This window comes from Cimex lectularius, unplaced genomic scaffold (genome assembly GCF_000648675.2).
Source record: "Cimex lectularius strain Harlan isolate CLEC.00 unplaced genomic scaffold, Clec_2.1 scaffold356, whole genome shotgun sequence".
NCBI classification, from domain to species: domain Eukaryota; kingdom Metazoa; phylum Arthropoda; class Insecta; order Hemiptera; family Cimicidae; genus Cimex; species Cimex lectularius.
Window position 1 is genome coordinate 12,669 of NW_019392986.1, and position 14,558 is coordinate 27,226.

General features: G+C 33.8%; 1 non-coding gene across 1 annotated transcript; it reads left to right on the plus strand.

The window, feature by feature from the left end:
- The first annotated feature begins 14,085 nt into the window (after positions 1-14,085).
- Positions 14,086-14,244, plus strand: LOC112127964. Its single transcript, XR_002910804.1, has one exon. It is a non-coding gene; the product is annotated as a U1 spliceosomal RNA (small nuclear RNA).
- Positions 14,245-14,558: the final 314 nt, after the last annotated feature.

Consider the following 14,558-nt stretch of genomic DNA (forward strand, 5'->3'; position numbering starts at 1 on the left):
AGCTTAATGTGCTAAGCTAACAATTGTGTTTTGGAAAATTTATTATGAATATAGGTTAGCGGCTAAATATGATTTTGACCAATAAATTATATAATAACAAAATAACGTTTCGATTCCATTAGGTCAATATATATTTTTTTGTTCTTGTATTTTTGTTTGTAGCAAGTTGGATTTGTTTTACGCTCCCTATAACACTCATAAATACGATTTTATAAGACAAACAATAAATGTAAAAAATTTTTGAAATATTTTTTTTCCGGACTCGTGTTTTTTTTCACTCGTAACATGTCCAATGACCATAAAATTTCAACTATTGAAAAGCCGGATTACTCTTTTTTTACGCTAGTCCAAGAATGTTTAATTTTAATGTTATTATAAGGGAGAGAAACAACCGTAAAATTAATGAAAATTCCTGAAATTGACTTTTTATCTCTGGTTATAATTTATTTGCGAAGGCCAAATTGACGCAGGTAAGTGTAGTTAGTAAAATACTAAAGTCCTGTAAAGCCTTGTGCAGTGTGATGGAGTGGTTTCAAAGTCACCACATTTTTTGTGTCTTTTGAAAAAATCTGGGAAATTTGAAAGAGGAATGTTTTGCATTGTTTTTTAATTTTTACAAAACTTATTTATTTATGAAATTACGAATGTATACATTGTGGTTGCTAATTTTATATTTCAATACTTACGGTACCCAAATTATATAATTTTGACCATTACATAAGATATAAATAATAACTGTGAATTGCATGCTCAACGAAGGCAAAAAAGAAAACGTTAAAATGGCAAAGTAAATTTCTTGAAAAATTTGTTTTTGTTTTTGCGGCTCCTACAATCTTTTGACAAAAATGGACGTTTCAGATGACCCTTGGTTGTACCATATGGGCCATCTTCCATAAATTGTTCACTTATTAGGCATCAGTATTGGTCATGATCTCCGTGCTTTTTCACTTATTTTGCTAGTCGATCCACTATTTCATTTTCATGGATGCTATAATGTCACTGACTCTAGAAAAAGAAATCTTTGATTCTAAATTGATAAAGTTCAATTTATAAACAATTTTATAAAAATGAAGTCTTTGCCTTCTCCACTACCTTTCATCACAAGAACCTTCCAGGACGCCTCAGTCGACTCACAGACCTCTTTTTCTTAATCCGATAATAGATTATCTTCAACATGCTTTCTTCTTATTATATTCACTTTTCTCTTTCATTTTTTAAAAATATTTTATACAAAATTGAATACAGTTTTTTTAGTATTAAAAAAATTTTAGGATACCAAACGAAATTATCTTCTTAAAAAGTTATGTATCGGAGATGATAAATTTCTTTGAAATGAAATATTTAAAACTGAGCTTTCGTTCTTCATTTCTCGCGAGGTTTATTAATATAATTCTTTGTAACAAATTGACTTAGTAGGCAAGACGTAGAGATTGAACCAAAGAACATCCAATCAGGAAAGAGAGCGGAAACTAGTTTGAACTATCTTCTTCAGAAAGGGTAGACACTTTAAGCTTTCAGCCCAGTTCACCAAGTTATAACAACTTTCTCCAAGACAACCATAGACGTAGGCGTTTCGGCGGGTACTGCTGTTAAAAGTTTTTCTGATTAACTTCCCCATAAGCAGTTTAATATTTTGATTAAATTGACAAAACTTTTGTCCCAGTTCATACTCTAACCAACTACTGGATCAAAGCGTCAATATTATTTTTCCACAAGATTCAAGATTTTTTAAGTAGTTTTGTTCTTCGGAACTGAATGGTGTAAAATTAAACGTTTCAACTGCGAGGAATGAAACGAAGGTTCACGAAGTTCGGGTTGTACTTGATCTGATAACTTGTTGAGTGTTTGCGGTCCTGCGGATGGGAAAGCATCCGGCTGGATTGGCATAATCGTCCCAGGGAGTCATTCGCTCCAATGGACCCATTCCCGGAGACTCTATTTTCACATTAACCCACGAAGACCGCCACTTGTGCGTTTATTTTTGCATGCGTTATCGATGGAAAGATTCGGGTAAACTCCTATAATAATTTAACAAAGAAATAACACCCCGTTTGTTTCCTAGAGCCTCGTTAATTCACAAGTCACGAAGATGTAATTGCTCAAAAATAATAATATATTGAGCAACACCTCGTGACGGGGCATAATTGGAAACCATTTGTGTAATGAGAGCCTATTAAGATTTTAGTTTAGCATTAATTATTGACATACCATTTTGTACATGAAAAGATATGGAATTTTTAAAGTTTATAAAAAAATTATGTATTAATTTTTCTTTATTTAACCTCTCTTGATCAGTAAACTTTCAGAACCTTGTTTGTATTAATATTATTTATTCCGTTATTAATAATTTAAATAATCAATGAGTGTAAAGGTAAAACAGGTGATCTTACCCATTGCCACTGTCTTTTGACTTTTGAATGTTTTAATTTTGTCTAATAACAAGAGCTCATCGTTCAGCTCAAGGCCTTTTGCTAAATCCCTAAGTATTGTCGTTGACATCCGCAGAAATGTTCCGGCCTTAGCTTTTTCTCTCCTTGAAGTCTGCATAAGTTTTCGGACTATCAGAGTATTTGTTTCGCAGCTTAGTCTTATTTCTGGATAGAATTGCTGCCTTGGCTGCATCTATGCCTCCAGGCCTGCAGTGGTCTGTAATCCTACTAATATCTCCTACCAAGCTGTACTTTTGCTGGTTTATGCGCTCATCGGTGCTCCTTTAATGAACAATTGTGCATGACGTTGACTTTTTAGAATTTCGTCTTTTGCGATTTGGTCTAGGGCAAAATTATTTCTTTTTAAAATCTTTCGATTAATTCAGGTTTTTAGTTGAGATAAGAAAGTCAGTGTCACGAGCGGGATTCGAACCCACGATCTTTGGCTAGATACGCCGTTGCTCTACCACTTGAGCTATCCTGACCTCGATCCACTCCGACACTAACTTCCCATCTCAACCCCCCGTTTTGAATTTTCCCTCATTTTTTCCATTTTTCAATCATTTTATTTCAACTAAAAACCTTAATTAATTTAAAGATATTAATTGGCCTAGTGGACCAAGAAAACTAGTGAATTTAATAAATTAAAATGAAGTATACCTTCACTAAAGCTCTCCGTGGCCATTTCATTTGTCGCCCAGAATCAAATACATTACACGACATTTGAAAATAGGCAAAAAGGAGGGAAAATTCAAATGGTGGGGTTGAGATGGGAAGTTAGTGTCAGAGTGGATCGAGGTCACGATAGCTCAAGTGGTAGAGCTGGGGCGAATCTAGCCAAAGATCGTAGGTTCGAATCCCTCTCGTGTCACTGACTTTTTTATTTCAACTAAAAACCTTAATTAATTGAAAGATATTAATTGCCCAAGCGGACCACGAATGCTAGTGATTTTTAATGTTTCCTTAACCGACCTGTTGGTTTCCTCGATACATTTTTGCATTCTTATGTCCTGAAACATAAAGAATTTTTTTCCGTACAAGCTCAAAAAATATTTCATGAGTTATGTTTTTCACCTTATTAGGAAGCAAATTAAATCCAGTAATGTTTTAATACCTTTTTTAATAAAAAGTTTTTTATCTCAACCAAGACCTTATATAGAAAGAATAATTAATTGAAAGAAGTAACTAGTCAATTGACCACTAAAACGTAAATGGATTAATATTAAATAATTTAAAGAAGTATCACTTAACTAAACAGCTCCCCGTGGCCATTTCATAAGTTGCTGAGAATCCAATCCCGATTATATGTCATTTGAAAATGGCAAAAAAGAGAGGGAAAATTCGAAGGTTGTAGGTTGAGATGGAGAGTTGGTGTCTGAGAGTCACGATAGGTTAAGTGGTAGAGCAGTGGCGTATTTAGCCGAAGGTCGTGGGTTCGAATCCCGCTCGTGCCATTACCTTTTTATCTCAACCAAGACCTTACGTAAAAAGAATTATAATTACCTCTGTTCGCTATACAACTACAAATGAAACTGTAATGCATTTTCTAGGCTAAAATCCTATCCTGTCAGAATTTCTTTTAATTTATTACAACCAGATATCTTTCTCACATGATTAGTGTTTAGCCATTTTAAATTAACACAATTGGAATGATTTTTATTCATGTACCATTACTGCATATAATGTATATTCAATATATAGAATGTTTTGATGGATGAATTTTAACTAATGTTTTATTTTATTAAAAAAATAATATTTAAAACAATTTAATTTAATTTATTTTATTTTTAAATTTAATAAATAAATTCAAATAATATTTTGCGTAATTTTAATAGATTTACTACTGTATTTGGTATTTATTTCTACAGACGGAGTCTAGTCACAATTATTAATGTCATTATTATTAATGTTGATCTCCTGTTTTTGGAATGGATTTTTTTATAGTTAAATAAACCCCATTTTGTTTAATGGTCAAATTGACGAAATTACTTATTGCAATTAATTATTTTTTTATATAAGCTCTCGGTTGAGATAAAAAAGTTAGTCACGAGCGGGATTCGAACCCACGACCTTCGGCTCAATACGCCGCTGCTCTAACCACTTGAGTTCACGATAGCTTTAAGTCACGATGAGTTAAGTGGTTAAAGCAGCGGCGTATAACTTTTTCATCTCAACCAAGACCTTACATAAAAAAAGTAACTAATTGAAAGAAGTAAATAAAACATTAATATTACACACCATAACCAAACCTAGATCCCATTACATAAATGTTCCAGTAATATACTAATGTGTTTAAAATGCCGGATTTTTATTGTCGATTCGATTTTCGAAAGGGCAAAGTTTTGGGTTGTTGATCATTATTGAAACAGATGCGGAGGAAAAGTGGATTTGGCACTATGTTCGGAAAACGACACTGGAGATGCGCATTATGTCGCGACAATGCCGTTATTTGGCTGGCGACAGGTGTGTCAAAAGCGGTTTGCCAACTTAACTGAATTCTATCTAACAATAAAACAGATTTGGAAATGATATTAATAATTTCTAAACGTTTACCAAACACTTACTCCTGTTAGACAGATATGCCGTGTCGGTTTAGCATCAACTGCGCCGTTATTATCCTCCGACAATTGGAAAAAGATCGTTTTCCCGTGATTCAATTCTCCTCGATATAGATATTCGAGATTGTGCTTCTTCTCATTTTGCGAGCATGTTGATATTGAACTATAGTTTCGCAACGTCGATGTCACGTGAATGTTTCAGGTCAAGATAGTTGGTTTATTTCACCGAAAACACGCGAGGCACGCTCCACAAATCACAAATAACAAGGACCTTACTCAATGTTTAGATGTTTCTAATGATAATCTGGTGATAAGTCGACTAAACCTATTCGACAGTAGAGACATGATAACATACATAATTTTGCTGTAATTAATTGTACAAACAATTTCCCTAGTAATAATAATATACACATGAAGGTTCAAATAATGAAAAATATATTTCATGAGGGGGGGTGATAAATCTGACATGAAAACGACCAGGTCACGGATTTGGACCAATCTTTTTTTCGTGATTCTCCAAAATAAAGGAAGCATATACGCCACTTCTTGAGAATAGGCCCTGGTTTTGCCAAAAAAATGTGAAAGTTGGAATTTTCGTTTCTAAGTACTGATTTTATTTCCCAGTTCTTCTCGCTTAAACAAACTATGTGTACCATACTATCAACACAAAATATACTATTTTACAGCTGTCTTTATATGGTTTATAATAAAAATATAGAAAACCCTACCAAGGTATAAATAACCCAAAAATTTTCAAAAAACGAAATATTTTTCAAATAAACTAGGTCGTAAGTTTGGTTTTTTCGTGAAACTAGCATGAAATTTGATTTTAGCATCTCTAGCGATTTCTAAATTTCAATTTTGGTTTGAATTAAATTTATCAAATTTTTGCCCCTTAAAATTTTCAAAAAACGAAATATTTTTCAAATAAACTAGGTCGTAAGTTTTTTTTTTTTTTTGTGAAGCTCACATGAAATTTGGTTTAAGCACCTCTAGAGATTTCCAAATTTCAATTTATGTTTGAATGAAATTTATCGACTTTTTGATCCCTAAAATTTATCCTATTTTTAAGTTGGAAACGGCTATAGTCCATAAATGGCAAAAAGAATTTTATCGTTAAAGAAACTATTTGAAAGAAGAAAAACGTATCTTTTTAATGATGTCCCATTAAAATATATAAAATATGTCTATCAATATAAAATATGGAAAATTATCTGAAGGAAATTAATTTCGTTTTTCTGGAATGGAAAAAATAGCAGTAGCATGATACAGTTATATCATCAACCATCAATATATATATATATATATATATATATAGGCAAAAAATACATTTAAATTCAAACAAAAAGTTAGCTTAAACGAAATTTGGCATTAGTCAGGAAAAAATTCACTACTCAGTTTATTAGAAAAATAGTTAGGTTGTCGAAATTTTTTGGTTATTGAAAAACAGACAGCTTTTACAACATTTTTATTACAATGTACCTAAAAACAAGATGTAAAATGATATATTCACATAGTCGATCTGAGCAAGTAGAACGGCGGAATAAAAAATTAAAAAGCGGAAAATTTAAACTTAAAGAAAAAAAGGAGAAATCAGGGTTTTTTATATTTAATGCAATTCAAAATTCTCAACAAGCGGCTGGTATGTGTCCGATATTTTGGAGTTTAGAATCATTAAAAAAAATTTTGGCCGAAATCCGTGACTCACCAACCTGGTCGTGCCTTTGTTAGAAGGGGCAGCATATACTAAACCCTCAAGACTCGGAAGTCATGCAGAAGTGTGTTTCGCGCCGTTAGGGAGGACGAGTCACATTAGTGTAATTAATTAATGCAACCAGCCGATAAACTAGTTTTTTTTATATTAAATGCAATTCAAAATTCATAAGAGGCGCTGATATGTGTCCGATATTTTGAATTATAGAATCACCAAAAAACGTTTGGTCCAAATCGTGAATCGCCAACGTGGTCGTCCGCTTATTAGAAGGGGCAGTATTTACTAAACTCTCAAGACTCGCAAGTCATGCAGAAGTGAGTTTCGCGCCGTTATGGCAGACAAGTCACATTGGCCTAATTAATTAATGCAACCAGCCGATAAACTAGTTTTTTTTATACTAAATGCAATTCAAAATTCATAAGAGGCGCTGATATGTGTCCGATATTTGAAGTATAGAATCACCAAAAAAGTTTGGTCCAAATCCGCGAAACACCAATCTGGTCGTCCACTTGTGGGCCAAAGTTGAAATTCTCATTTAACAAATGATATGGAGTGTGTTTGAATTCTTGTTAATTATTGTTTCAAATGAATTAGTTAATGGAGTTGTTCAAGTTGTATTATTTTAAAGCAGTTGTCTTATAGGCAGCTCAAGTCAGAAACAACAATGACATGGCCGGCCAGTGAACACCGTCCGCTTACGGAATCCACGGCCGTGTTTGTGTTAGAGTTTAACTGATTGGTCGATCGAGGGGTCTTCGTATAACAGCTGACTAGCCAGGTAGGTTTGTTTTTATTCCATCACAAGGGAGCCGCTGTGTAAACGTCTGTTGTGTTTGTTTTCCCCTGTGTTCACCTGGACGATGATTACTCCAATTGTCTACCGTCGTAATCGGGGCTCGTGGCCTGATTGTGGGAAAGAAGTGATTTCCAACTCGGCTTGAAATTGTTTAAAAGCAAGCTTGTTTTTACAGCCGGCCTTCTCTTCGGTTCCCAATCGTATTACGCCTACGTGAGTCAATACCGTCGATTCCAAAAAAGGACTGCCGGTTTTTAACATTTAACACTCATGTAGAAGGGGCACTGAAATAGCAAAGCATATATTAATAAATAAATAGAAATAACATAATATGTATAAAATACTGTGGGTAGAAAAAAAGCGGGAAAGAAACGGATAACAAGAGAGAGAGACAAAGAGACGGACAGAATGTGAGAGCTTGTAGAGGGAATTAAAATAAAAAAAGGAAATAAAAAGTTATGAGATATTTGAGAGAGCAAACAGACAGATAGGTAGACACTACATCAATGGATAGATATATAGATAGATAGATAGATACAGAGTTAGGTAAATAAATTTATGAGAGTCAGCGAAGGAGAGAGAGAAAGAGAGAGAGAGAGTCAGCGAGAGAGAGTGAGAGAGAGAGAGAAGGGAATGAATTTTGAGAAAAAAATAATGAAAGAGAAAGTGGAAATAATGATAAGGAGAAAGAGAAAAAAAGTGTGATAATAAAAAATATGAGACAGTTTGTGAAGGCAAAACTGCAAATGATAAGTTAATAGATTGATAAATAGATAGAAAGAGAAAGAATCAGCGAAAGAGAGAAAGAATGAATTTTGAGAGAAAGAGAGTGTCAGCGAAAGCGAAAGAAAAAGAAAGAGAGAGAGAGAATAAAAAGAAAGAGGGAATAACGTTAAGGAGAAAGAGATAAAAGGTGTGAAAATGAAAAAGTATGAGATAGTTTGTGAAGGCAAAACTGCAAATGATAAGTTGATAGATAGATAAATAGAGAGAAAGAGAAAGAATCATCGAAAGAGAGAAAGAATGAATTTTCAGAGAAAGAGAGTGTCAGCGAAAGCGAAAGAAAAAGAAAGAGAGAGAGAGAATAAAAAAGAAAGAGGGAATAACGATAAGGAGAAAGAGATAAAAGGTGTGAAAATGAAAAAGTATGAGATAGTTTGTGAAGGCAAAACTGAAAATTAAAGGAAGATAGATAGATAGATGGAAGGATGTATAGATAGATGTATAGAAAGAAAAAGAGAGAGAGAAAGGAATGGAGAGTTAGCGAAAGAGAGAGAGAGATGAGAGTGAAAGAGAAAGGGTGAATAGTGATAAGGAGAAAAAGAAAAAAGTGTGATAATGAAAAAGTATGAGACAGTTTGTCAAGGCAAAACTGAAAAAGATAGATAGATAGAAATAGAGATAGGTAGTATGGAGAGAGCGATAGTATGAAATGGGGAGATTGATTGATTGATTGCGTTTTATTCAGCCAGCAATATAGTTCTCTTGGAGCTTTCATAGATCCAACGTGGGTTACAATTTACATATAGACGTTTAATATAAAATACATTAAATAATTCGCTTTATATAACAATAAAAATTAACCATTAGCCTCTATAAGGTAAATTATACTTTAATAACTAACATTATTATTTACAAACGGAACGTGTAATAAAACATAATAAAAAACAAACAAACAATACTATCAAGAAAATATTTTTGAGAAAAAAATAACAGGTAAAATACAATGAAGAGTATTCTGTAAAAAAGAGAAAGATGGAGAAATAGTGAGTGAGGAATAGAATGATATATGTGTGGAATTTTGTGTGATACTAAGCTAAAATCAGGGAAAAAGCGACATAAGAAAAAAGAAAGGAAATGAAAATTTAAAAAAAGAGAAAACAAGACAGAAAAGAAGGATTAGAAGACTATGACTGTTGTTAGAAGTTTAAAATTATAACATATGTAAAATAACTTTGACAGTACTAGAGAAAAGATAAGTTGTGGTTGTGAGATAGGGAATGTAAATTAGAAAGAAAAAGAAAGATAAGAATCGATGGATGAATAACGTTTTATTTGAGAAACTCGAGTGAAAGAAAGAAAAAATTGAGGCTTAGCGAGAGAAAGATAGAAAGTGTGTGGTCCTTTGCGCTAATACTTGTTTCATGAATTCATATAATAAAACAAAAGAGACATACTGTGAGGGCAACACTGAGAGATGATAGAAATAAATCTAGAACTAGAAAATAATATAAAAATAAGAAAACAAACAGAAACAAGAGAGATAAATGGAAAACTGAATTGAAAGGGAGAGAGAATTAGAGAGAAGGAGAAAGCGAGTTAGATAGAAAATAACAAAGATGTATAAAAGAATGGGAGAAGGTAAAAAGATGTATACAAGAGAAAATATAATAATAAAAAAGAAAGAGAAAAAAGAGTAATAGGATAGTGTCTAAATGAAAAATATTTGTTTTAATTTCAAGAATGAGAGTAAAGCTATCAAACAAAACCTATTAATTGTGTATAGCAAGGACCTTTATAGCCTTGAAAAGTTTTGTTTTTGTCACATGCCAATTAAAAAGTTAAAAAAAATTATTTTATTTACTTTTTTTTTACTTTATTTCATTTTATTTCATGCCAAGTTTTCACCTTTTAAAAGCACCACGATTTTGCTTATTTCTCGTAGTACATGATTTCAGGAATCATTTGAATAAAAACCTAAAGAAATTCATTTAAAGTTTTATTCGTGGCGTTATTTTAATAAAATATATGTTATTTTATAAAAACCATTTAAAAGAGACAAACATGAACCCTCTGATATTTTATTCAATTGCCATCTTTTCAACCCGTCTATATATATTTCGAGTTAGAAACCGTTTGTCAATAGCCAGAACAAATTCCTTTGAAAACAAATTTCCTCAAAACTTCGAGTTTATTGTTATTTAGTGGTTTCTCTCTAGATATAATATTGACATATCCTGTTTTAAAGATAAGTCCGGCACTTTAAATAATTCCAGGGTTGAACGATATTGACTTTTTTGCCAAACGTTTTATGGTTAAAGCTAAATCTATCCAGTTGCAAAAAAAACTGGAATCTTATTGTGTAAAAAAGATTTAAAAAGAACGATATTAAATTAATGTTAAAATAATTAATTATTACACTTTATAAATATACAAGGTGAATTATAGTGTTTTAGTCACGATATGCGCCGTACGTAATTGCTTTTCGGTTTGCAAATTGAAAATTTTTATTAATGGTAAGGGCGATAAATGGTACGAGAGCGTGTAAATAATACTCTATCATCCAGGGGCATCTATAGGCTAATATGAATAAATCACGACTCGGTCGAACAAGCGGTTATTAACTTTTCACGAGGTTCATTTTCGCAGTAGGCGGAATACATTTTATCGTGGGCAACGGGCGGCGGTGATGGGGTCAAGGTGGATTTACTGAAGTAGATAATCGTCCCGAATTTCGTCTAATCTGCCTAGGTTTCCGTCACGTAGAATCACTATCTCCAAGTCGCAATATCTCCTGATTAACTCACAAAATTACTACCGACGTGATGTCTCCCTATCTGGAAAAGGGATTTTATTATTTTTCCGCTTTAGGACTAGTTGTTATAAACTTGATCATCTCGGTCATAATTCACAAGTTAACTCAGTACACGTTTAATGTATTGAGCAAAGTGCTTACAATAATAATTAACCAGTATATGCCCAGTGTTGCGAATACGCAACGTACCATTTTTTAAAATAGAATTTTCTTTTTCTTTCCATTAAATGTTATTTCGGGTTCTATTTTTAGCTTTACCCTGAGGGCGGGATGTACTCAAACGAAATATGACTCATTTGCTTTTCCAAATTGAACGTTCTTGAATGAGAAATGTCTCAAGAAAAGTAAGTTTTTCTATTACAATATTACTTATTTTTTACATGCAACGTTATTTTGGTTAAATTCACTAATTTCGTGGTCCGCTTGACAAATTAATATATTACAATTAATTAAGGTTTTTTTTAGTTGTGACAAAAAAGTCAATGGCACGAGCGGGATTCGAACCCACGATCTTCGGCTTGATACGCCGCTGGTCTACCACTTGAGCTAAAATGGCAAAAAGGAGGGAAAACTCAAAAGGTTGAGGGGTTGAGATGGGAAGTTAGTGTCCGAGTGGATCGAGGTCACGATAGCTCAAGTGGTAGAGCAGCGTCGTATCAAGCCGAAGATCGTGGGTTCGAATCCTGCTCGTGCCATTGACTTTTTTATCTCAACTAAAAAAAACCTTAATTAATTGTAAGTTATTATGGTTTTTCTTTATACTGTTGAAAACAAGCGTGTGCAAAATTAAAAAAAAAAGTCTAATGATGGATATTTGGCGTCTAATATCAGTGTTGCGTTTTCGCAACTCCGGTCACTTATACTAACTTATATTTTCTCTTCCTTTGAGATTTATTTATTTTTATTTTTCCCATTTTTCACTACCCTTTTCTTATATTATTATATAATTTTTATCTTATCTTTTCACAGTTTATTATATTATCTTATCTAATCTCAGTGTCTTATAACCCCCTCAATTCTTCTTCTCTCCTCTCTAAACTCGAATCTTTTTCCTTCTCCGCCAGCACCATCCGTTGGTTCCACTCCTACCCTACCAATCACCACCAAGCTGTCTCCCTTCCCAATGGCCTTACCTCCTCCTTCCTCCCTCTAAACTCTGGGGTGCCCCAAGGCTCTAGCATCTCTCCTATCTTTTTTTCCATTTATATCAATGATCAGCCCTACTCCATCCTGTCCTCTAACTATCACCTATATGCCGATGACTCCCAAATATACATATCCTTCCACCCTTCCGATCTTCATTCGGCCACTCTCAAGATCCAAAAAGACCTACACTCCATCAACGAATGGACACATAAAAATTCCCTTGTCCTCAATCCGTCCAAATCCACCGCCATAATTATCGGGTGCAGGCAACTCCTCAATTCCCTCCCCAGCATCCCACCTCTCATGCTAAATAACCATCCCATCCCCTTCTGCTCTTCGGTTAAAAACCTAGGAGTCTCTTTGACCAAACCCTTTCCTGGCATTCTCACATTTCCCAAATTTCCCGCCATTCCATTGCCTCCCTCAGTCTGTTTCGTCGGTCCTGGCATCTGTTACCTTTCTCCACCCTCAAACTCCTTGTATCTTCCCTCCTTCGATTATAGCTGTTTGGCATACGGTGGTCTCTCGGAGGGGCAGAACGCACGATTGAAGCGTATTATGAATTGTTGCGTAAGATTTGTGTACGGCACCCCACGGGGATCCCGGGAGTATTTTTTTCTGGTAAAGTAAAAAAATTAAATAAATATAACAATCGCCTTTTTTCCGGTAAAGTAAAAAAAAAATTAAATAAATGTAAGAATCTCCTTTGTTAGCAAATCAAAAATGTTCAAAATCATTATAATAATTGTTCGAACAGAACTCCATTTGCTGCAACACAGAAGCCTAGTGTATCGTAAAACGATGATCGGACGAAAAAAACACTCTTAAACATTAATCAGATTAATTTCTGAAGAATTTTTTTTCTAATTTTTACATTGTTTTTTAATAATGTTTTAATAATATTGGTTTTGTTTATTTTCCTTCCTACCTTCTAAAACTAGTTTGTAACGAATGGTGCGTCCAAAAGTGGCTGTCCTATTTTTTGGTACGAGAATAACAAAATAAAATGTGCCGAGTCATATAATTAGACGGACCAACCTAGATTTTCCTATGGTGCACCGAAAATTGACTCACTTTCTTTTATTAACGTATTAATCAAAGGAATAAGCCTCGAGTCAAATTTAAACGCACCCGCGTTGATTTTCCAATGGTGCGTCAAAAAATGACTCACCCTGTATATATAATTATAAAGTTATTACGATTCATGATGATTTTAATTTACCTATATTTCGAATATAATCCTAATTTCATACATATGTATAAGATAAAGGTAATAAGGAGACTCCTCAAGTGACCGGTTTTGCGTTTTCGCAACACCCTACTTTGCATACTAAATGCCTAGCTATATTTTTTAAACATTTTTTATTGTTAAAATGGGTGAAATAGAAAAGCTACCTAAAAGATAATTTCGAAATTCCTCAAAAAAATGGTGGGCATATACGGGTTAATAATTATTATACGTAATAATAGTTCAAATAGTTAAAAAATTATCTGATTTCTTACCTTACTTTTTTACCTTACATAGATTACTAGCATCTCAGCCTGGTTATTAAACACCAATAGGCTAATTTGAATTGCAGGCATAATTGTGGTGTAATCCCATTTCTCTCACAAAAACGCTGCTGCAACCTACCAGGGCATTTATTTTGCTGCCGTCTGTGTGGTACCTGAGTGGGCTTGGTGATCCGCTTCTCGTCCCCTTGCCGAGGGGTGCCACTCTGGTTTCGACTAACGTGATGGAAATACTTCGGCCGCGGTTCTCCGACGGGTTTTAGGATGCGCACCTCTGTCCATATTCATATTTATGTTTTCGTTCCTATTTGGCACTTGATAACCTAAGTTTCATACTACATGCCACCATTTTAGTATATAGACGTAGCATATAGAACCAGATAATCAGTAACCGGACACTCAAATGGCTGCAGTTTAAAAAAATGATCTTGAAATGAAAGACAAGAGAAAGAAGTAAGAACAGCAGGGGCTTGCGATACCTCTGCGAATATCCCAAATGCGGATATCTCGGGCGCGTATTTTTGGTAGTCGGGACTGCGCACACGCTCTCCCGTTTCTAATTGATGGCGATTTAACAAAAATGAACTTCCAATCTCTGCAATGTAATGTTCACAACGAACGATGAAAAGTTTTCGCTTTAACGAGTATTCCCTGGTTTTATTAGAAACTAATATAGATCAGTAATTTATTTGACACAAACAATTTTTCAGTTTTTTAAAATATTATTATACTATTACTATATTACTTCCTACCAACCTCAAGCTCTCATGTATACAAAACAATTCTTTCTGTCGTAAATCAAGGCACTTACAATAGCCTGGTCAAGTTGCACAGATATGTAAATCTAGAGGAAGAAAAATGCAGAATT